The following is a 21,986-nucleotide window of genomic DNA, read 5'->3' on the forward strand; positions in this document are numbered from 1 at the left end:
GGCATAAGAAGTTGTCGAGGTAATGGATAATATGTGCCCCCTTGGATATGACAAATGGTGGATTAGTCCGAATGTATTGGGTTCCGTTTTTGGCCCAACTCACAACGGGGATACCACTACGTCTTGTAAGGAAAGTGTTCTGAATGGAACCGCCATTCTACCTAAAGATATTTCTTTTTTTAATTTTCTTGTCACGACGTCTGGGTGTTGGTAGGCTGATTTTAGATTTTTTCTCCAGCCTTTCTTGATTTTAGAAGGGCATGACATGCCTATATCTGTGTCTCCCCCTCCTTTTACTCCTCCACCCCCTACGGGGGTGGCTCAACACTAGTCATCATAGAGAGGTGCAGAGCTTTCAGAGACTGTATGACCTTGAATTGATTGAGCTGTGACATATTGTAGTAAAGCCCCTTAAAAACACCATTTTCTTTCCATTCTTGACTCACTAAAAACAAAGATAGCAGTTTAATGGGAATATGTCATCAAAATCTTTTTTCACAACAATTGGAAAAAAATGTAAAGTATTAATTTTTTATTTTTTATATTTTATTTTTTAGTGGTATAAAATCTAAAAAATGATTTATAAAGATTTGATATTTTCAACTTTTAAACACTAGGGGGAGCAGGTGCTGACATTTGTTGTGAAAACCTTGTGTAATACTAGCTGACATTATGACTGTAGTAAATGTGGGCAGGGTCTGCTCCCATGGGTGTGACATCACTCCTTCACTCCCCTTCTGGGTGTTGTTAAAGGATAAGGGAGAATGAAGTTTAGAATCCCAGACCACAGCCATTTTGTTGGTGACTGTAATGTGATGTCAAGATGTAGATAGTCACTGAGGACGGCTGGCAGCCCGATTCTTGGTTAATATTGAGGCAAAAAGTGAACTGGTGCCCCTTCCCACAGTGCAGTATAAACAACAAGCAAATAAACACAATTCCATCATTATTTTTTAGAGTTCATTGTATAATAAAAAATCACCAGTTAACACAATGGGCCAGGCCAGTATACTAATCCCAAAATGAATCTTGTAATTCATAATTCATTCATATAATCTTGTATATAAAAATTAATGGTAATAGTTTTGAACAAAGATCCAAAACACGCTAGCAAGTCCACCTCGGAATGGCTTAAGAAAAACAAAATTAAGAATTTGGAGTGGCCTAATCAAAGTCCTGACCTTAATCTGATTGAGATGCTGTGGCATGACCTTAAAAAGACAGTTCATGCTCAGAAACCCTCCAATGGGGCTGAATTACAACAATTTTGCAAAGATGAGTGGGCCAAAATTCCTCCAGAGCGTTGTAAAAGACTCATTGCCAGTTATCGCAAACGCTTGATTGCAGTTTTTGCTGCTAAGGGTGGCCCAACCAGTTATTAGGTTTAGGGGGCAATCACTTTTTCACGCAGGGCCCTGTAGGTTTGGATTTCTTTATTCCTTAATAATAAAGATCTTCATTTAAAAACTGCATTTTTTGCTTACTTGTGTTATCTTTGTTTTATATTTAAATTTGTTTTGTGATCTGAAACATTTAAGTGTGACAAACATGCAAAAGAATAAGAAATCAGAACTGGTTTGTCTGAGAAAGTGTGCTTTCTGACTTGTGAGACAGACAAGCCATAAGTGATATTATTTGTATTTCTTTTTGTAAATGGTTTTATTTTATTATTACTATTATTATTTATTTATTTTTTGAAAAGAAAAGAAAATTCCCAACACTCCACATAGTAAAGGGCAAACTGTCAACCTCACAAAGTGTGTATTATAAATTTATTTTTTACACACTTATTTTAATAGTCCAATATTACACTGGTGCACACCACACAAATATATTTGCCTGTCGTATGTGTTTGCTTTTGGGACACATATTACCCAGCTTTTATTGTCATATTATTGTCATATATTTTTTTAGGAAGGGAAATAACTGTTTATTTATTTTTCTTTTTAATAATACTTATTCTACTCTGTGCACACCTTTTCAACTAATTAAATGTAGCAACCATACAGTACATGAAAGTACTAAGTGCTGTTGCATGTTCTTTTTTGGGTGTGTACCTACACCTACCTAGTAACATAGATTTTTTTAGATTGCATAGCTGTTTTATTAGCCCAATTCAATAACCACAACAATATTGTGGGTGGTTGCTGCATTTTACTTTCCGTACTTGTACCTACCCACTAAAGGAGCATTCTTGGTTACGGCTTTTTGTAAGGAAAGGGGGGGGGGGGGTAAGAGATGTTGAAGAATAGGCTTTAAAATAAAAAAAAATATTTGTAAATTTTATTTTTGGTATACCTGTGTTATTAGTCCATTTTAACAACTGTACAACCCACAACAATATCGTGGGCTGGTGCTGCATCATCCTTTCTGAGCATATACCTACTAACCAACAAGGAGAATACAACAAGGAGATCTATTTTTGCTTCATTGACTACAGTAAAGCCTTCGGCTGTGTTGATCACCAGAAACTTTGGCATGCCATGAAAGACATGGGTGTGCCAAACGATCTGATCAGCCTCATTAGAAACATTCACATTGACCAAGAAGCAAGAATCCGAACGGAATACGATGATGCAATATGGTTAAAAGTAGAGTGAGGTGTCAGACAAGGCTGCATCCTGTCACCATTTCTTTTCAATTTATATGCAGAAGCTATTTTCAAGAAGGCTGGACTTGCTAAAAAAGAAGGAATTAAATGGAATCTGTCAGCAGGTTTTGCCACCTCATCTGAGAGCAGTCTGATGTATGCAAAAAGAAGCTAATCCACATTTGAGATGGATGACATTGAACTGGAAGTTGTAAAGGGCTTCAACCTACTCGGATTCATGATAACTCAAGGTGCAGGGATGACATTGGAAGTCAATATTATAATAGCTATGGGCAAATAAACAAAGAAGTCACTGAATAAGGTCTTCTATAGTTTGGTATTTTCTGTGGTAACTTAAGGATGCAAACCTGGACGATAAAGAAACAAGACAGAAGAAGAATTGACACCTTTGAAATGTGGTGCTGGAGAAAGATGTTATCAATAGCATGGATAGCAAAATGAACAAACAAATCAATTTTGGAACAAATCAAGCCAGGCATGTCGCTCGAAGTAAGGATCATCAAGTTACGACTTGTCTACTTTGGACACATTATACAAAGAGAGCAATCACCGGAAAAATACATAATGGTTGGAAAAATAGAAGGAACAAGGCAGTGAGGAAGACCAGCAAATCGATAGCTTGATATTATCAAGATAACGACGGAGAAAACCCTGGATATTGCTACCATATTCCACAGCACTTTTATTGTTAAATGTCTACTCTTTATTCTGTATTTATTAAGATTTTAAGATTTTTTATTTTATCTTCATTGGTAGCGACTAGTGATGAGCGAGCCTGCTCGTTAATCCAGATTTATGAACATGCTCGGGTGTTTTCCGAGTATCTTCAGCGTGCTCGAGTTTTAAGTTTTAGTCACTCAGTGCTCATGATTTGCGACTGTTTGACAGCTTTAATACATGTGAGGAATGCTTGTTTCTTAGGCATTCCTCACATGTATTAAAGCTGTCAAACAGTCGCAAATCATGAGCACAGAGTGACTAAAACATAACACCCACCGAGCACCGCTGAAGATATTCATCTTGCATGCTCGCCAAAAGGGTTAACAGAACATACACGCTCATCACTAGTAGTGACCAACACTGGATGACGGCTCTTCATCCTCTGGCCATTGCTTTACAAGTCTGCTCAGAATTTATTGACAGATTTTGTTCATTCACATGTACTTTTTCTAGAATTCAATGAAAGAATTCCACATGAATTCAATCAGGACAGTATGGACCATGATGAAGCAATGTCTTATTTTAGTCATTGATATATATTTTTTTGGAAAATAATTCCTTTCCTGCATCAGCCGGACAATATAGCCACCAAAAATGTTGAAGAAGCAATGGTTTAATTAAGTTTATCCATGACCAAGTCCTCTGCTTTGTGACTTCTGTTGTACAGGCTCAACAGCTGTAAAACAGGACGGCAAAGCTTCAGCTTACATGTACAAAAGGACCAAGGGAGTAAAAGCAATATTCTGCCTTGAAATATTATTGATGGGAAAATATTCATGGGGGGAGGATGTGGAAGAGATGTATAAGTGCCACCTGATGTTGGAACGAGACTTATCCAATCATTGTGTCACTACCACCTGGCATGGTTGTAGTGGCGTATCATCGACATTGACTCAATCGGTCATGAAAGCCACAGAGTGTCCAAAATTGTAGCTCCATGTGACAATGGTAGAGTGCAAATTGCCACACAATGGCAATTCCATGGATCAGCGCACATTCTCCACCACTTGAGAGTGAGCAAACAAGGGTTGCAAAACAGTGCTGTGACACATACACCAAATTGAAATTAACAGTATTGTCTGTGCTGTTAAAAACGGTTTCCCAGTTTCAGAAATGAACTGCACCTGGAGACCATGGTTGTCTGAAAACTCCAGTAAATACTAGTTTTAAACATAAAAAATAAAGCAATATAGGTCACACCACATTACACAAATGCAAAAAATGAGTGCACTGCTGTGAGAGCACACTGGGTGAATTGTAGTACTGTGGCAAACTGACAGCAGCAGGCAGCTATCTGCCTCTCTGCCTAACAATATCAGACAGTGACTCTCCTATCTCTCTCTTTTAATTAAATATATTCTTATCTCCTCATGCACTAATCCTCACTGGTGTCGCACACTATATGTAAGCAATACATGTTATGTATTATGTCTCTCTCTCTCTCTTTGATGTAGCTCTAAGGTCCTCTCTCCTAGTCACATTCTCAACAAAATAAAAGCAGGATCTCCTACTTGGGCTTTATTGTGAGTATTCAGGCTGTGAGTCATCAATGACTTCACACATATAATCCCTCCTGATTTGCTGCTGTACCAATGTGTGTGTCTGCTAATTGTAGGGAATTATTGTGACGTCATGCCCAAGGTTAAGTGATCATTCCTCTCTGCACTGTAATAGGTAAACTGGCAGCCCCCAAAGCATAGTCAAACTCCCTGACTTTGGCATATTTTGCAAAATTCGTACTGTAATCGATTAGTTCAGAATCAATTTGTTCATCTCTACTTTATCTACTTTGCCAACCCTTTGCATACAATCACAATTTATTAGGAATCTTATTGACCTCCCAATTGGGTGTTGATGGAAACCAAAGAACCCTATGGAAACTCCCACAAGAGCAAGGATAACTAGTGAAGGGCGAGCACTAAAATGCAACAAGCCCAATATAAGTCTATGGGAAACTCGAGAGTTTTTCAGGCGGGTCCCCCCAGCGGTCTGCAGAGGGCCTAAAAATTGCCCAAATCGACAGGAACAGTGCTGAAATGGTATGGGAACAGCCCCCCTGGAAGCATTCCTAACGCCTAGGTCACTGCTGTCAACAATGTTGTCAGAGGACTTACGCCAATTTTAGATTCACAATGAAACATACAAAAATGAAACTAAAATGGGAAATATGTTAAGGAACATACTTTCCAGGGTAATGACTAGTGATGAGCGAGCATGTTCGCTACTGCTCGGTGCTTGCCCGAGCATCTCACTGCTTGAGATGCTCGGCGCTAGCCGAGTATTTCCGGGGTTGCTCGGCGGGAGCTCGGGTCTCCTCCCTGCATGTTTGGCGCTCTTTACAGAGCCAATGAATATGCAGGGATTTCCTGCCACTCACTGTAATGCCGTAGCCATGTTGGTTGTGGCATTACAGAACACCTCCACCCAAGGAGAGTGTGCAACGACAGGTGCAGGGAAGGATGCGTCTTCACATGCACCATGGACAGGGGATTGGCTTGCATGCACAACAGCCGAATAAACAGTGGTGCCACCCGCAGACACTGTTCCTGGACCCTGGGGTTTGGCCCACAGAGTCAGGTGCTTTGCTGCCATGTGCCTGATCATGCTGATGGTGGTCAGGCTGCTAGTTTTGCCACCCCTGCTGGCGCTGTCCTGGCAGGTGGTGCAAATGGCCTATTTGGGGTTATCGACAGAGTCTTTAAAAAACAACCAGACTCGGGAAGACCTAACAGTTGTACTGGCAACTTCCTTCATGTTGTTGTTATGGGGAATGGTTGCCTGCCTTCTGTCTGCGAACACCATGCTACTTTTTCCTGCTTGTTGGGGTGCTCTGCCTCCCTCCCACTGTGTGCTGCTGTCCTCGCTCTGCATGTGCTCCTGCCAGGTTGGGTCAGTTACTATATCATCCACCACCTCGTCTTCCACTTCCGCACCCTGGTCCTCCTCCTGACTTTCTGGTAATTGTGTCTCATCATCGTCCACCTCTTGTGACAGTTTCCCACTGTCGCCTTAGTGTGACCGTGGCTGCTCAAATATTTGGGCATCGCTACATGTGATCTCGTCTTGCCCCGCTTCAAGTGAACCGGGCGAGGGCCTGGATCTACAAATGGAAAAGTGAACAGCTCTACAGAGTGTCCAAGTGTGGGATCAGTTGTCTCTGGGCACTCAGCATGGTGGGAGGAAGGAGGATCAGGGTGAGGAATATGCAATCCATACTCACGGCTACTGAGACTTGACCATGTGTAAGAGAGGGTGGTGGTGGTGGAAAAGTGACTGGAAGCATTATCCACTATCCAACCAACAACCTTTTGACACCACTCTGGGTTCAATAGTGGTGTGCTGCGATGTCAAAAACTTTGCTGACACACTGAAATTTTTTTTTAAAGGAGACCAGAAATTACAGTATTTTCTGAAAACGTATATGTGATCCATGTGACGGACAAACCACGGTTTTAAATACCTGGCTTGTAGTTAACTATTTTGAACAGCAAACTGGTGTCAATTGCTTCACTGACACACTGAAACAAATTTTTAATGGATGCCAGAAATGGCAGTATTTTCAGCGCAATTATATGTGATCAGTGTGACAGACAAACCACAGTTTTAAATAGCTGGATTTTTAGCGCTGTAATATGGAAAGGACCTGTCTGTATTCTGCAGTGCTAACAAGCAAATGGCACAGAAAAATGGTGTACTCTGGATTGCTTTCTAAGCAAATAATGAGGATTAAGATCCAAAATAATTATTCCTGGCCCTGAGACCTCGGTTTATGTCTAGAAATGCCTAACAGCAGCAGCAGCAGAAGACAGAACTAGAATGGCACCTCTTGTGCTATATGCACTGCAGTCTGCTATATATACTGCCTGCCTGCCTATATACACTGCCTGCCTGATATCTCCGCAGATGGATTAGACCTCAGAAGGACTGTTTGTTGAGATGGATATGTGTGATATACTTCCGTTCTACCTACACTACCAAATAAACAAGCAAATCTCTCCCTATTTCAGCAGCACATCTCCCTACACTGTCTGATTGTGGAGTAGAATGACGAGCATGGCGGCGCCAGGTCTGATATAGACCTGATGACGCTGTGCGGCCAGCCAATCATTGTAATGCCACAACCAACATGGATGCGGCATTACAGTGAATGGCAGGCAATCCCTGCATGTTCATTGGCTCTGTAAAGAGCGCCAAACATGTATGGAGGGGACCTGAGTATCCGCCCGAGCATCTCGCAAGTACTCGGCGAGCTCCGAGCATCTCGAGTACTGAGATGCTCGGACAAGTACTTGCAAGTATGCTTGCTCATCACTAAGGATAACATAAATGCTTCTGATAGAATCTAAACATGGTTTAAAAACTAAATTCCTAAATTCTGTAGAGTATGTCCATTTTAATTTTTATTGTAAAAGGAGATATATTTAGAGGTTTGAATTCTTTTCCTTTTTGTCCTGCTCCTCTTAATTACTTAATCTCGTCATGGGCAGGATTGTATAAACTAAGCAAAGTATGTAATTTTACACTTAATGCAATGCATCTAGGTGAGCAGTTTGTAAAAAAGATTTGACACTTGTGAGGATACATCAAGAGTTCTCTGGGGGCAACTTTCATTGGTGATCTTTGGCTGCACCAGTCCACATAGAAAGTGTGATGCTAGTCACTATTCATGGACAAGCCGTGAAGCTTGGGTAGTCAAGAGTTCCTGGGTCAGATACCAAGAGGGCTCATCATATACAAAGGGGTAAGGCAAAGGCTTAGTCAGGTCACAGTCCAAGATCAGTATTCTGGGAAGGTAGCGGATCAAGACAAAAGGGCAAGGCAAATAGATGGTCAAAGACAAGGTCCAAAGTTGGACAACAAAGATCAAATACAGGAACACAGAGAACAGAGTAAGTGTACACAATTTGAGTAAAGTTACAACTGGCACTAATTGGAGGTACAGAGACAGCTAAACAGCCAGGTAATCACTCGAATAACAGACACATGGGGGAAGCCCTGGCACTCCCCGACCCTGATTAAGCGGCTGAACTGTCACTCTAACATTGACAGCTCAGCACGCCCCAGCCTCCGATTGAATGGCTGAGCTGTTCTTTACCATACTGACAGCTCAGCATGCCCCTGTCCCAGATTGGACGGCTGGACTGTCACTGCCTGCTACCAGGCACACAGATAAGCAGTATCATGACAGAAAGGAGTTTGTAAAGTAAAAATTACATTGAAAAAAATACAAAATACCCTAAATCAGATTCCTTCTTCACATTTTAAACACAATAAAGTGTGTGCTGATAGCAAAGAATATAAAAGTTAAAAGGCGTAAATGTAAGGTCAAAGTCCATAATGTTTTTACAAACTGTATTTGGTTTTTAATGTAAAGAAAGTCTCTGTTCAACAATGAAAATAATCTATGATCAAAACACAAATAAAGACATTTTTTTTCATGAAGAAAGTCATTAGAAAAATACCTTTGTCATTGTCTCTGTATTCTAAATCTCTGAATGCACTTGTCTTTCATGTAACTTATGTAAATTTTAATCTATTTAAATTCAAAGCCGCTCAGAAATGCAAACTATAATAGTAGATTTAGAACACAGATAAAATTATACCTTTAGCTACTTGTACAGGTAGTCATCAATTTATAGATTTTAATGTAACATACAATAAGTGCTCTTAATATCTTATGTAATTTGAAAGTAAAGCCAAGAAGGACAATGTACAAATGAGTAGATCATAAGACACTTTGTAAAATTGGTTCATCTGATTTGGTAGATGTTTGCATTTCTAATCCACATATAAATGTAACATCAGAAAAAGTGGTAAACTAATTAGGAGATTAAAATTTTAAGTGCACTTTCCACTTTAAGGGTATGATTTAACAGTACCTGTTGAAACGATTTTCTCTGAAACCATTCCAAAGTAAATTATGGATGACAAAAACAATTGTAATATTCATATATGAAAAACACATGCATCACACTATCACAAGTTTTATATATGCAAATTCTGTCCTATACAGATTATATATGCAAATTCTGTCCATACTGAATAAATACTTAATAAGTGGTAAACACTTCTATGACTCAAATAATTTATTTTTTCAGAATTATATTTTTTAAAAATCATTTTTCAAAAATCTTTACTGACAATTATTTCAATAAATCCTACAGAAAGTAAAGGTTAATGAAAAAAAGCTTTGTTTTCACTAACCCTGTTCTACAGCCAAATTGGTTCAGAGATTAAAACAGTTGAACTTAACTAATTTTGTGGTGCTGAAACTGAATATGATACTTTTAAATTTGCTGATTGGCTCTAATTTTCAAGATCTAGAGGAGGTTGTAAATACTTCTGACTAGTGATGAGCGAACGTGCTCGCCACTGCTCGGTACTCACCCGAAATCAGGCGCTGGGCGAGTATTTCCTTGTTGCTCGGGTGGGAACTCAGGTCCCCGCCCTGCATGTTTGGCGCTCTTTAGAGAGCCAATGAACATGCAGGAATTGCCTGCCATGCACTGTAATGCTGTAGAAATGCAAGCTTGTGTCCCTGTTGGAGGAAAAGTTGCGAAATCTAGAAGAGAGGTTAACTACCTTGAAAATCATTAAGGAAGGTGAAGAGTTCTTAGACAGAGCAGAATTATCTCTTCATGATTCAGAAAGAGAAGAAATTCGAACTGCACCTGACGAAACCGAGGAATGGAAGCATGTGACCCACAGAAGCAGGAGGATCGAGAGGCAGTCAGCACCCATACTGCTCAGGAACCAGTACCAGGCTCTCACGCAGGAGAACCATGAAGAAATACAGCAAAATAAGACTTTGCCAGCAATGAATAACCTTGTAAGCCCTCAGAATCCTCCTGGATGGAGAAAGAAGAATGTTGTGAAGAAAAAACGGAAAATGGTGGTTATGGGGGATTCCCTGTTAAGAGGAACAGAGGCCGCTATCTGCAGACCAGACATAACCTCAAGAGAAATGTGCTGTCTTCCAGGAGCAAAAATTAAAGATGTGTCTGACAGGATATCAAGACTCTTCAGACCTACAGATCACTACCCATTCCTGCTAATACATGTGGGGACAAATGACACCGCAAGAAAGGACCTGGAAACCATCTGCAGTGACTTTGAAGACTTAGGCAAGAAAGTGAAAGAATTGGGAGCGCAGGTGGTCTTCTCATCCATCCTCCCAGTGGATGGCCATGGAACAATGAGGTGGAATAAGATTCTACAGGTGAACAACTGGCTACGTCGATGGTGCCGTCAACAAGGATTTGGATTTCTGGATCACGGAATGAATTACCTATACGATGGACTACTTGCTAGAGATGGGGTGCACCTTACGAAGACTGGAAAACATGTATTTGGAAGTCGCCTTGCTACACTCATCAGAAGAGCTTTAAACTAGAACAATGTGGAAAGGGAAGCAAAAGGCCAGAAAAAGCCATACAGCTGACAAATACTATTGAGATCTCTGCTACTGGAAGTGGAAAAGAAGAACAAAGACAAAACAATTTAAATAATAAAAATATGGGAGGAAGAGAAACCAATCACAAACTAAAATGTTTTTATACAAATGCACAAAGCATGGGCAACAAACAAGGAGAATTGAAACTATTAATGCAGGAAAAGGAATATGATGTCATTGGAATCACTGAAACTTGGTGGGACGATACACATGATTGGAATAAAAGGCTAAAAGGATACAACTTATTTGCAAGAAACAGACTTGATAAACGAGGAGGAGGTGTTGCATTGTATGTTAGAAAAGCGTATATCTGCACAGAGATTGAAGCTTCAGAGACTGGGAGTTCTGTGGAAACTGTTTGGGTAAGAATACAAGGAGAGAACAACGGAAAGGACACCATTGTAGGCATTTACTACAGGCCACCTGGGCAAGCTGAAGATATGGATGAACTCTTAATGTATCAAATGACCAAGTTCTCCAAAAAATATGACGTAGTGGTCATGGGAGATTTCAACTATCCAGACATTTGTTGGGAATCTCTCTCAAGTAAAACTAACAGGTCAAGCAAATTCTTATCCTCTCTTGCTGACAACTTTATCTTCCAAAAGGTAGGGGAGAAAACAAGGGGATCTGCTACTTTGGATCTAATCCTTATAAACAGGGAGGAAATGGTTGAGGAGGTAAAGGTGGCTGGGACCCTAGGAGACAGCGATCATGCTATTATAGAATTTTGGATAACTAGAGGAGGAAGACATGTGAAGACTCAAACTTCAAGGTTAGATTTTAGAAAGGCAGATTTTAAGAGACTCAGAAAGAGAATAGGAGGGATCCAATGGCTGGATGTCCTTAAGGACAAAAATGTCCAGGAAGGATGGGAAATTTTTAAAAATGAGATTCTCAAAGCACAATCGTTAACAATCCCGAAAAGTAGGAAGAATGGGAAGCTTTTAAGGAAACCAGGATGGATGAACACAGAACTTAAACACATGCTAAAAAGAAAGAAAGAAATGTTTATTAAATGGAAAGAGGGAGGCATATCTAAAGAAGATTATAATGCAGTCTGCAGATCCTGCAGGGCACGTATCAGGTTAGCTAAAGCTGACAATGAATTAAGGCTTGCAAGAGATGTCAAAAGCAATAAAAAAGGATTTTGGGGGTATGTCAAAAGGAAAAGAAAAGTCAAAGATGCTATAGGATTTTTACAGGATGAAAATGGAGAAATGGTAAGAGAGGATGTTGAGAAGGCCAAACTTTTTAATTCCTATTTTGCATCTGTTTTCTCTCAGAAAGAAAATGTAACATCAACTGATCTTCACTGTCCTTTTAAAGGAATAGAGGAATCCAAGTTATCTGTAAACAGAAAGATTGTGAGGGAATATTTAGCTAACATAAATGAGTTCAAGTCTCCAGGTCCAGATGAATTACACCCCAGAGTACTGAAGGATATCGTAGAAGAAATTTTAGAACCACTCTCCATAATCTTTGAAAATTCTTGGAGAACAGGAGAAGTCCCAGAAGACTGGAGAAAAGCAAATGTTGTTCCTATCTTCATAAAGGGGAAGAAGGTGGACCCAGGGAACTATAGGCCGGTGAGTCTGACTTCTATACCAGGAAAGATCTTTGAACAAATTATTAAACAACATGTATGTAAGTACATGGATAAGAATGAAGTGATTAACCAGAGTCAGCATGGGTTTGTAACTAACAAGTCATGTCAGACTAACTTAATTTCCTTCTATGACAGAATCACTGACTGGGTGGATCAGGGAAATGCTGTAGATATAGTATATCTTGACTTCAGCAAAGCATTTGACAAAGTATCTCACACCATCCTTATTGAAAAAATGACCAAGTATGCAATGGACCAGGCAACTGTTAGGTGGATTCATAACTGGCTTAGTGATCGGACTCAAAGGGTGGTTGTAAATGGCTTCACATCCAGCTGGATGAATGTCTCAAGTGGGGTACCACAGGGCTCCGTCCTGGGACCTGTATTGTTCAACATCTTTATCAATGATTTAGATGAAGGAATTGAGGGTAAGCTGATTAAATTTGCTGATGACACAAAGCTAGGAGGGATAGCTAATACTAGAGAAGAGAGAGAGAGGATTCAAAAAGACCTAAATAAACTGGAGCAGTGGGCAGCAACCAACAGAATGGTTTTTAACAGGGAAAAATGCAAAGTACTACATCTGGGCAATAAAAATGAAAAAAGCATATACAGAATGGGAGGAATAGAGCTAAGCAACAGTACATGTGAAAAAGACTTAGGTATACTAATAGATCATAGACTGAACATGAGTCAACAGTGTGATGCAGCAGCAAAAAAGGCAAATACAATTCTGGGATGTATTAACAGAAGCATACAGTCTAGATCACGTGAAGTCATTATCGGTCTTTACTCCTCTTTGGTCAGACCTCATCTGGAATACTGTGTACAGTTTTGGGCACCACATTTTAAAAAAGACATAGACAAACTGGAGCAAGTTCAGAGAAGAGCGACCAGAATGGTGACTGGTCTGCAAACCATGTCCTATGAGGAACGGTTGCAGGATTTGGGAATGTTTAGCTTGCAAAAAAGAAGACTGAGAGGAGACTTAATAGCTGTCTACAAATATGTCAAGGGCTGTCACATTGTAGAAGGATCATCTTTATTCTCATTTGCACAAGGAAAGACTAGAAGCAATGGGATGAAACTAAATGGGAGGAGACACAGATTAGATATTAGAAAACACTTTTTGACAGTTAGGGTGATTAATGAGTGGAACAGGCTGCCACGAGAGGTGGTGAGTTCCCCTTCAATGGACGTCTTCAAACAGAGGCTGGACAGACATCTGTCTGAGATGATCTAGTGAATCCTGCTTTGAGCAGGGGGTTGGACCAGATGACCCAGGAGGTCCCTTCCAACTCTACCATTCTATGATTCTATGATTCTATGATCCTGCAGTGACAAATATTTGTAGACATAGCCCCAGGTATCAGGGGCCAGGGCAATTTTTTTTTATCTTAATCCTGGTTATTTACTAAAAAAGCAATCCAGAGTACATCATTTTTTTGCTCCATTTGCTTGTTAGCACTGCAGAATACCTCCAGATCTGTTCCATATTTCAGCGATAAAAATCCAGAAATTTTAAGTGAACTTGGAAAATATTGGCATCCTTTTCCATTCTGTTGCAGTGTGTTGGTCAATCTATTCACGCTAGGTCTCTGTGTAGAATAATATTAGTAAATTACAGACATGCTATTTAAAACCGTGCTTCTCTGTCAGACACATCACATATAACAGTGTTCCAAAATCAGCCATTTCTGCCTTCCATTTCCTTGCAGTGTGTCAGTCAAGCTATTCACACTAGGTCTCTGTGTAGAATAATATTAGTAAATTACAGGCCTGCTATTTAAAAACGTAGATCTCTGTCAGACATGTTACATATAAGTGTTCCAAAATCAGCCATCTATTTCACAGCCTTCCATTTCATTGCAGTGTGTCGGTCAAGCTATTCACACTATGTCTCTGAAGAATAGTATTAGTAAACTACAGACCTGCTATTTAAAAACGTGATTCTCTGTCAGATGTATCACATATAACTGCGGTTCAAATCCAGCCATTTGTAGTGAACGTGGAAAATATTGTCCTCCATTTATAGATTGTAGCAGTGTGTCAGAGTACACCATTTTACAGGTCCATTTGATTGTTCGCAGAATACAGCCAGATTTTTTTAGTTTTATTCATATTACTGAATTGTGGAAGCAGAGGAACTTTTTGCAGTGATCAGACGCACATGATCCATATGACTGCCGTAATAATACAGAAAATTTGTGGAGCGTGGATAATATTCCACTCCATTTAAAGTCAGCCACCTGTGTTTTGTTGAACCAATTGACACTTGGTCGCCGACAAATACCATAATATTAGGTGACTGCCTTAAACCGTGGCCATCAGACAATATCCTACATGACTGCCCTAATAATCCAGCAATTTTTGTGAGCATGTCAAATATTGCACTCCATTTAATGTATTGCAGTTGTGGGTTCAAACCTATTCTCAGTTGGCCACTGACAAATAGCATATCTCTGAACAATATTGTCAGAGTATTACGCCACTTTTGCGGACAGACAAAAAAAACATACAAAAACAACCTAAAATGGAAAAAAATGTTAAGAAACATTCTTTCCAGGGACTTGTATACAAGGCCAAAGAAATAAAAAAAATAAAGTTATGGACTGTGGAAGACATTTATGCGACCAGAATGAACACTCATCTGTAACTGGTGATGATAACACCTAGCAGCACCTGTCCCAATTGTAAATGCACCTAACAGCGTTATAGATAGGGAATAGAATAGATTTTAATTTTTTTGGCCAGCACCAGCAGTACGCAATATAAGGCAATAATACCTGGCTGGATTGGTGTAATATGTTATCTATACTGCAATACCTCACACGTAAAAGAATTTCAGATAAGACAGTTATTATTCTAGAATATCGAATCTATTTGAATTATCCTTCCCATTATTAAGGAATGTGTCTCCTATACTGTAATTGCATATACAACAATTTCAAGGGATGCCAAAAATTAGGACGCACTCCAATACACATTTGAAGAAACGTAAAAAAAAAAAAATAATAAAAACACAGTAGGATCTTTCTTTAGTATAAAAACAAGACTCGCCAATGTAACCTCAATGTAATCACATTGTTCAGCTCCTGCACCTCCTCCTCCAGTTCGGCCTCCATCTCCGAAATGGCCACATCAGTCACAAGCTGGAAGCACTGCAGAACTGCCTTGGCCAAGCGGCAACAGGCTGTGCTGAAGATAATATGTTTAATGCTTAGGTGAAAAACCACTTAGTGCTGCAGAGTTGTTGAAAGCTGTAACTGTTAGAACCTTGCTCTTAGGTTTTTTCCTTTGCTGGTCACATGACCTTGTTGGCCTATTTAATCCTGCTCCGCCCTTCTGGCTTTGCTGGACTTCATTGTATAACTACTTTCTAGCTAGCCTGTGCTCTGTATCTACTCTGTTAGTTTGCTTGGTCTACGGACCTCTATGTTCTATATATTTTGTTTGTTCGTCTGTCTGCTACTATTTCTGTTAGGAGGTGTCCCATTTTCCTCCCAGTCCTTATTACTTGTAGGGATTCCTTCCCCATATCTATAGGTCTCCGTACAGACTAGCTTAGGACTTTAGCAGGTCTGATCGCAGGATCAGGTTCCCTGTTACATCGTAGGGATTAAGCTGAGTTCTATCGTAGGGACAGATCTCCTCTCTTTCCTTAGCTCTGGTAGCAGAACATAACAGTAAGTCCAGCCTGCAAATTCTCTAAGGAAAGATTTTTCTGTTCCATCATGGTGTCGGTTCAGGATTTGGCTCATTGCCTGCAGGGACTCTCTCTGGAGGTGGCCGAGCTCCGTCAGCACGTGAGTAACTGTCCTGGAGCACATTTCTTGGAGCCTAAGGTATGTTTGCCGGATTTATTTTTTGGTGAACACCGAGAATTTTTTTCATTTAAAAATGCTTGCTTATTGTATTTTCGTTTGAGACCCAAGTCCTCTGGGGATGAATCCCAGCGCATAGGGTTCATAATGTCACTTTTGCGCAAAGAGCCTCAGGAGTGGGCCTTTTCTTTGCAACCTAGTGATATATGCTTCAGATCAGTGGATAGTTTTTTTTCTGCTTTGGGACTATTATATGATGATCCTGACCGTGTCTCATCAGCCGAGACTGAGTTGAGACGTTTGAAACAGGGATCAGGTAATGTGGAAAAATATTGTACTCATTTCCGTCGTTGGTCCACTCAAACAGGGTGGAACGATTCTGCTCTGAAAAGTCTATTTCTTGCTGGGCTCAATGAAAGGGTTAAAGACCTGCTAATTGCTTATCCTACACCTGAAGATTTGCAACAGGCTATGCAATAGCTATACGGGTGGATAGGAGACTGCGTGTAAGGGATAATGAGAGCAAATCCTCTGCTATGTCAGTTTCTGGTTATGAGAATGTGTGTACTAACAGTGGTGAACCAATGGAGATTGGATCGGTGGCACCTCGCTCTCAAGAAAAAGACCATAGATTTTCTGAAGGCTTGTGTTTCTATTGCGGAAAATCTGGTCATTTGATTAAAGGCTGTGAGCTTCGTATGAAGAAAGAAAAAAAAATGGTCAGTCATGCCCGTATTGCCTGTTTAAATTCCAAGGGTGTATTTTTAGCTGCTTCCACGATTGCTCAGGAAAAATTAATGGAATTTCGGGTGTTTGTTGATTGTGGGTCTACTCTGAATGTAATTGATGGGGGATTCTTGGAAAGACTCAATTTAAAACCCGAACCTTTATCATCCCCCATTGCTGTGGTTTCTGTGGATGGTTCCCCTTTGAAGAATATTACTCTCAAGGTCTGTGAATTTCCTCTCACTATTAATGGTGTTCACCATGAGAAATTGGATTTGGTAGTTTTGAATAACTTGCCTTCTCCAGTAATATTGGGATTGCCCTGGTTAAAATTTCACAATCCTGTACTGGATTGGTCTACCAGTGAAATTAAATCCTGGAGCCATAAATGTTATGACAAGTGTTGTAACGGGCGTATTGCAGCTTTGGATAGGGGAGAATTGCCTGTTCCTATTCAGGATTTTTGGAGAGTTTTTTCTGAGAAGGAATCGCAGGTTTTGCCTCCCCATAGAGACTATGATTGTTCTATTGAATTTGTCCCTGGAGCGACTCTTCCTAAAAGTCGTTTATTTAACCTTACTATTCCTGAGAGGAAGGCTTTGGAGGAATACATACAGACAAGTTTGGCCGCCGGTCACATTAGGCCCTCTAAGTCTCCTGTGGCGGTTGGATTTTTTTTTGTAAAAAAAAAGGACGGCGGTTTACGTCCTTGTCTGGATTTTCGTGAGATTAACAAAATTACTGTACGCAATCCTTACCCACTGCCATTGATTCCTGATCTGCTTAACCAGTTAATGGGGGCCAAGTGGTTCTCTAAAATTGACCTTAAGGGGGCATACAATCTGTTGCGCATGAAGGAGGGTGACGAATGGAAGACTGCTTTTAACACTCCTGTGGGTCATTTTGAGAATCTGGTTATGCCTTTTGGTCTTACTAATGCTCCTGCATTTTTTCAGAATCTGATTAATGACATCCTTAGACCTTTGATCGGCAAAAATGTGGTTGTGTATTTGGATGACATTTTGATTTATTCGCCGGATCTGGAGTCTCATTGGCGGAGCGTACGTGAGGTATTACAGTTATTAATGGACAATTCGCTTTTTGCTAAGCTGGAGAAATGTGAGTTCGCTGTACAGAGAATTAGTTTTTTGGGTTACATTATCTCCAGCGAAGGTTTTGAGATGGACCCGGTTAAAGTTCAAGCTGTACAGGAATGGCCTAGGCCTATTGGTTTGAAATCGATACAGAGGTTTTTAGGTTTCGCCAATTATTACAGAAAATTCATAAAAAATTTTTCTAGTATTGTCAAACCTCTGACCGATCTCACCAGGAAAGGTGCTGATGCGGTTCAGTGGTCTTCTGAGGCCATTTAAGCTTTTGTGTATCTCAAGGAGAGGTTCACCTCTGCTCCCATCCTTATGCAGCCTGATGTGACTAAGCCGTTTTTGGTTGAGGTTGATGCTTCCTCTGTGGGGGTTGGCGCAGTATTGTCTCAGGATAACGGGGATGGATTACATCCCTGTGCCTTTTTTTCAAAAAAATTTTCGGAGACTGAACTGAATTACGATATTGGTAATCGGGAATTATTGGCTATTAAACTCGCATTTGAACACTGGCGCCACTTCTTGGAAGGTGCGGAATTTCCCGTTCAGGTTCTTACAGATCATAAAAATCTGATATATCTTGATGCTGCCAAGCGCCTGAATGCCCGTCAGGCTAGGTGGGCACTGTTTTTCTCGCGGTTTAATTTCTCCGTTACTTACATCCCTGGTACTAAGAATGTTAAGGCGGATGCCTTGTCTCGCAGTTTTTCTCCCATAGTCGGTGCTGAGAAAGAGGAGAACATTTTACAAGAAGGTGTTGTGATAGCTGCTTTGGACTCCATTTTGGAAGATGAGATTCTTAAAGCACAGGAGAATGCCCCATCTAACACTCCTCATGGGAGGTTGTTTGTGCCTGGGACCTTTAGGAGAGATTTGTTTGTTGAGTGTCACGAATCTCGGTTGGCAGGTCATCCCGGAATCTCTGAGAGCAAGAGACTGGTGGGTCGCAGTTTTTGGTGGCCTGGATGGCAGAAGGAAGTCATTAAGTGGGTGCGTCAATGTACTATATGTGCTAGATCTAAGTCCTCACATACTCCTGCTGCGGGGTTGCTTTGTCCTTTGGAGGTTCCCAGTGCTCCTTGGACACATTTGGCTATGGACTTTATAACTGACCTTCCCCCCTCTGAGGGTTTTACTGTCATCTGGGTTGTCGTGGACCGTTTTAGCAAGATGTGTCACTTGGTTCCCTTCATCAAACTGCCCTGCGCTAAAACTCTAGCTAAGGCCTTTGTCAAGGAAATTGTCAGACTTCATGGCGTTCCTACTGACATTGTTTCTGATAGGGGTCCTCAGTTCGTGGCTCGTTTTTGGCGTGCCTTTTGTGACAGGTTGGTAGTTCATTTGTCGTTCTCGTCCGGATATCATCCTGAATCTAATGGCCAGACAGAAAGGAAAAACCAGGATGTTGAGCAGTTCTTGCGTTGTTTTGTGGCAGACAATCAAGAGGGGTGGTCTGAGTTTCTGCCACTTGCTGAATTTGCTCTGAACAATCATACATCTTCTTCTGCTGGTTGTTTGCCTTTTTTTTGTTGTTCTGGGAGACATCCGTCGTTTGGGTCGTTCTCCAAGTTGGGATCTGCCGTGCCTGAGGAGGAGAATTTTTCCGGTGATTTGTAGAGAGTTTGGACGGATGTGCGTGGTAATCTTCAGGAGGCCAACAGAAAATCGAAAGACTACTTTGATAGGAAACGACAGGAGGTTTTGTTCGCTGTTGGTGACATGGTTTGGTTGTCCTCTAGGAATCTGCGGTTGAGGATTCCTTCTAAGAAATTGGGTCCCAAGTTTGTAGGGCCCTTTAAGGTGCTTCAGGTTGTCAACCAATCTGCTGTTAGGTTGGAGGTTCCTACCTCCTGGAGAATTAATCCGGTTTTTCATGTCTCTCTGTTGAAAAAAGCTGTTGTATCGGATTGTGACGCCTCTGCCTCTGTTCCTCCGGTGGTGGAGGACGGGGAATATGAAATTTCTCGCATCCTTAACTCGGTATAGAGGTAGTTTGCAGTATCTTGTGGCCTGGAAAGGTTTCGGACCCGAGGATAACTCTTGGGTGAGGTCGGATGATGTTTCCGCGTCCAGACTTATCAGAGCGTTTCACAGGAGATTTCCTGATAAGCCTGGTCCTAGGGGATCCGGAGGATCCACTTAGAAGGGGGGGTACTGTTAGAACCTTGCTCTTAGGTTTTTTCCTTTGCTGGTCACATGACCTTGTTGGCCTATTTAATCCTGCTCCGCCCTTCTGGCTTTGCTGGACTTCATTGTATAACTACTTTCTAGCTAGCCTGTGCTCTGTATCTACTCTGTTAGTTTGCTTGGTCTACGGACTTCTATGTTCTATATATTTTGTTTGTTCGTCTGTCTGCTACTATTTCTGTTAGGAGGTGTCCCATTTTCCTCCCAGTCCTTAGTACTTGTAGGGATTCCTTCCCCATATCTATAGGTCTCCGTACAGACTAGCTTAGGACTTTAGCAGGTCTGATCGCAGGTTCAGGTTCCCTGTTACATCGTAGGGATTAAGCTGAGTTCTATCGTAGGGACAGATCTCCTCTCTTTCCTTAGCTCTGGTAGCAGAACATAACAGTAACACAGCAGCCTGATCTGTGGCTCTTACCGCTGAACATACAGCCAGGCATGGTCGTGTGTGACAATGGGTGGAACCTTGTGGCGGAGAAATGACAGCCGGAGTAGATACGGTTTCCCTCTATGCCAGTTCTTTCACCGAGCTAAAGAATATGGCTGTGGTGAAATACAACGCTCACCAGGAAGCAGTGTCAGGCTGAAAAACATTGGGCCCACCAGAGGATTTGATCCTGAGGACCCACCTTTCTCGCCTGCTCAAGAGCCCCATAGCAGCTGCAAAGTTTGCGCTATCATGAACGCTCCTCATGGAGAAGCCAAGGCCCACCCGTGGATTCTCTGGTGGGCCCGTCCAACCCTGCAGAGAAGCAGCCCTCGTTAAGAAAAGTGTGTGGGAAGGTTCCAGGACATTCTATGGCTGTTTTTTTACTGAAGCGGAAACCCACGCAAACACAGGAAGAACATACAAAATCCTTGCAGGTGTTGTGCTTGGTGGGATTTGAACCCAGGAACCCAGTGTTGCAAGGCTTCAGTGCTAGCCACTGTGCTGCTCTCTCTGTTCTCCCTCTGATATCTAACATGCTGGAGAAACTTGCAGCTCCTTTTTGAGAAACTAATGTATTTGGGCAGAAGAAAAGGAAACTGTGGATGGCTTCGCTACTGGTACTAGAGGCACTGCTAATACCATGGCGTCGTGCCATAGTTCACTGGAAATATTCCAGGCTGGTTGGAGCCAAGCTGATTCCCATAGAAAAGTACCAGCAGCAAGCTAAGGAGATGGTGGCTTCTAACATCATCACAACCACACCTCGGCACTATGAACTCTCCTGACGGAGAAGCCAGGGCCCACCGGAGGAGTCTTCGGTTCTCTAGTGGACCCGTCCAACCCTGCCATAGCTAAGAAAAGTCTGTGGGTAGGTTCCTGGTTTCCCTATGGCTGCTTTTTTACTGTGGACTGGCTCCAGCAATCTATAAGATTGCAATCTATGATCCCTTCACTGGCTCCCCATTGGCCAGAGACTTCAGTTCAAAACCGTAACCATGACATGCAAAGCCATCCACAACCTGTCTGCTCCATATATCTGTGACCTAGTCACCCGGTATATACCTGCACGCAAGCTCCGATCCTCACAAGATTTCCATCTCTACTCCCGTCTTCTCTCCTCTTCCGACAATCGCATACAAGATTTTTCCCGTGCATCCCTTCTAGTCTTGAACTCTGTACCCCAACATATCAGACTCTCTCCTACTGTTGAAACCTTTAAAAGGAAGCTGAAGACCCACCTCTTCCGACAAGCCTACCACCTGCAGTAACCGTCGCTCCACCATACCGCTGCACGACCAGCTATACCCTCACCTACTGTATCCT

Source organism: Phyllobates terribilis, unplaced genomic scaffold, assembly GCF_046119375.1.
Source record: "Phyllobates terribilis strain yellow unplaced genomic scaffold, ASM4611937v1 Scaffold_2__4_contigs__length_985480577, whole genome shotgun sequence".
In the NCBI taxonomy this organism is placed as follows: Eukaryota; Metazoa; Chordata; class Amphibia; order Anura; family Dendrobatidae; genus Phyllobates; species Phyllobates terribilis.